This window comes from Theropithecus gelada, chromosome 16 (assembly GCF_003255815.1).
Source record: "Theropithecus gelada isolate Dixy chromosome 16, Tgel_1.0, whole genome shotgun sequence".
In the NCBI taxonomy this organism is placed as follows: Eukaryota; Metazoa; Chordata; class Mammalia; order Primates; family Cercopithecidae; genus Theropithecus; species Theropithecus gelada.
The window spans coordinates 66775859-66779904 of NC_037684.1; positions in this window are offsets into that span (position 1 = coordinate 66775859).

Consider the following 4046-nt stretch of genomic DNA (forward strand, 5'->3'; position numbering starts at 1 on the left):
CGGGACCGAGGCATCTCAGCTTCACTTTTATAGAGACCATTCTGCAAACACAGCAGCCACCTCAGCTGTCCTAGCTGGGAACCTACTTGGCAAAACCGTTTTTGGCAATCTCTTTGCACAATATTCACTGACTGTGGCTGTGAATGGATATAATTAGAAATATTTCTTGACACCTATAAATAATTTGACAGAGGATGATCTAAGGTTCTTTATAGGCATTTGATAGGGGATGGGGATTCAGGGCTTCTAACGCTGTTTCTCCAGTTTGACTGTTGCATCATTCATCGCAGAATTCAAAACCAGATTCCCATTTACTCCTCTGCCTATAAAACTGGTCCAACAGAATGAGTCTGACGTGAGGAGTTTAGGATTAATTAATTTGTTGGTTCTTAGAGCCTTTAAGGAGTCTGGAATGAATTTTAGATCTGACGCTATGATTGGAAGCAGTGAGTGATGGATATGAAGACAAGATTCCTAGCCACAGTCTGGATTTTAGAAAGACTGGTGATAGATTCTTTTAAAGTCTGAAAGTCTAAATATGAAGGTGAAAGTGAATTCTCAGATTAGGCAGTGGTGATGGACCACTGGGGGAGGCATAAGGGATTTAGAATAGATATAAACACTTCTGTTCTTCTTCTGGAGGACTTTCCATGGATATCTCCAGCTTGTAAGTGTTCACTGAAGGAACAACAGGATGCTGTGTGATGTTCCATGCATGTTTCCACTGCCTAATGGAAGGAGACACAAACATGCATTCCTAGTTCATGGGCAGACTCTCATGACTAGCTATAGCTCTAATGAGGTGGGTACCGCATATTTTTATTTAAGGTGGGAGGAAAGTCATGGTATCCACAATATTCTCCCTGTGGATTGAAAAGATGGATGGGCCATCACATATGCCCATAATACTCATAAACTGGCTTTTGATGGTTTTGCTACATACACAGCTGTTACTGAATATGACAGGAAATATACCTACTCTAAGTGTGACCCTAACTGAGATCTGGTGAGATATTTTCAACTATCATCTGCTGGCTTACATTACTGATTAATGAGATCACTGTTTTTATAATTCTGTTGACTTGGAATTTATCTCTGACACATTGATAGATTGAATCTTTTATACTTTTAAAATTTATTTTGATAAAATTCTGTGAAATAGGTGATCAACCTTTAATAACAAAATCTCCATGAAAATAACTCACAGAAGTCTAGCGACTTACCCAAGGTGCTAGGCTCTAAGCCAGAAGGAAACTTGTTCTATTTTTTCTCTCAGATTTTCACAACTCATTTTTTTTACTTCTTTTGGAACTTAGCATCTGACTTGCAGACATAATAAGTATGTATTATATTTACTGTATTTGAAGTTGAAAGATGAAAGAAGAAAATATGAATGAGACCAAGATACATAGAATGAGTTATAGGACCACAGATAATGAGGACTCTTTACATAACAGTTAGAACTCTGATCAATTACAGATAGACTGATCACTCAGATCTTGAAAGCTCTGAAACAAGACCATGATATTCTAGTGGGACCCCTATTATGGGCCACCAGGAGTAGATCAGGGGACCTTGCAGAGCTTGGACAAAGAGAGAAGAGAAGCAGCCCTGAGTGAGGGAGTACACATTTCCCTTAGACTTACTTGTTAAAGGATTGTCTACATAGAAAACACAGGAGATTAACACGAAGGCTTTTGTATTTGTATGGTTCTTTGTGATTAGATATGAGTGGGAAGAATGGCTCCAATCCAAATAAGGAGAGTTATTTTGGAAGCTGTGTTTAAGCAGTCTGTGTAAAAGCTGCTCGCTCCCTATTTTCCTCAGATTAGGAAATATTATAGGCTTCTATAACCTTGCATTTCCTTATCTATTAAAAACATAAATCTGGTGAAAATCAAATACTGCCTTCACCTTACAGGGTTAATTCATATATATACCTATATATATAGATATCAGAAATTATTATATTATTATATCACATATGGGAGATTATATCTACTTTATTATATGTAATCTTATTTAATTCATACATGCACGTATGTAAAGTACTTAGCATAGTGTCACCGGGGCAGCTGAGGCAAACATTTCTTCACTACAGATGAAGGTCACAATGCCTTGCTGGTTCTTCTCCCAAATATACCCAGGGAGTTAAAGTGGTAGTAAAGAGCTGAAGATAGATGGTAGATAGGAAAAGTCTAATGAACAAGATTTTTTTTCCTTTTATAAATTTTGTTTAAACATACAGTTGGGACCTAGGTTGGAGATGTTCGTGTCTTAGCTTCTATAGTGGTCCAGTGTGGCAGCATGACAGTAATTTAAAAAACCCTTAAGATTCAGCAAGTCAGACTGGTGTTTGTCTTCTTTTAAATTGCTCTGAGACTCCAAAGGGCCCTCACTACTGAAAAGAGGTTATATAGTCACTTTCAAGTCAACTGCTTATTACATTCTACATAGTTATATTTCATCATGTGGGTAGGTCATTGACTCACTTGTTTACTCAATACATACTTACCGAGTGTCCACTATGTGTCAGCTGTTGTTCTAGCACAGGGCATAATGCAAAAAACCGGCAAAGCCCTGCCCTTATGGCAATTTCAGTCAGCAGGGATGAATATACATAAACAAATAAACAGGTAAATATGTAGTATGTCAGATGGTATTAACTGACATATAAAATGAACAATAAAGCAGAGTAAGGAGTAAAGGGAATACTGCACCAAGGGGAGTGACCTGGATGGACTTCTGTATTAAGGTGACATTTGAGTAGAAGTTTGAGAGAAGTGAAGGAGCAGGCCATATGAATATATGGAAGAAGAATTTTCAGACAGAGGGAGCACAAAGTACAAAGTCTCTAAAGTAGGAGTACAACTAAAGTGTCAGATTTGTGATAACACGTATGAACCTAGAGAATACTATATCAGTGAAATAAGCCAGGCACAGAAAGACACATACAACACGATTTCACTTACAAGTAGAATCTAAAGTTGAATTCACAGAAGCAGAGTAGAATAGTGATTACCAGGGATTGAGGCTTGGGAGAGGGAATTAGATGTTGATTAAAGGATATGCAATTTCAGTTAGGAGGAATAAGTTCAAGAGATCTACTGTACAGCATCATAACTATAATTAATAACAATGTATTATATACTTGAAAATTGGTAAGAAAGTCAATTTTAAGTGTTATCGCCACAACAAATAAGTATGTGAGGTAATGCATATGTTAATTAGTTGAATTTAGCTATTCTAGAACGTATACTTATTTTAAAACATCATGTTGTACACCATGATATGTGTAAATATATATAATTTGTTTGTCAATTTTAAAAAGCAGCAAGAAAACCTGTAACAGGAGCAAAATGGGCAAAGAGAAGAGTGACAGGAGATGAGTTAGGAAGGGTCAGATAATGTAGGTCCTTATGGAACTATAGGGACTTTGGCTTTTAATCGTGTGATATGGGAAGCCAGTGAGAATTTTAGGAAGTGAAGCAATAAAATCTGACAGAATTTAAAAATCACTCTGGTTTCTATGTTGAGTGTAGACTGCAGGCATCAAGGGTAGGCCAACAGTGGGTAGCAGGGCCAAGGATAGATAGGCATGGCCACAATGCAGATGGAATAGAATGATGGCTTGGACTGTGTCCTAGTGACTATAGCTGCATAACAAGTTACCCCAAATACAGTGAGTTAAAACAGCCATATTAGTAGGCACGTGCATTCTGTGGGTCAATAATTTGGAAAGGACACAGTGGTCTCTTTGTTCTCCAATATCTGGGGCCCCTAAGATCCCAAATCCTGTAGGTGATTCAACACCTAGGGACGAGTACTTTGTCTCATAATAATGGTTAGAGAAAAAAAGGATTGTTGAAAAGGATAGCGAATAAATGAAGTGGTATCTGGAGGCAGACCTGAGGTCAAGATAGGAGAAACTAAGCATCATGTTAAAAGATGGGCAAGATTAAGTATATTTGTGTTGGGGAGAAAAATTCTGTGGAATTAAACAAATTGATAATGCAAAAGAGGGAGGGGCTAGAATCCAGAGGCCA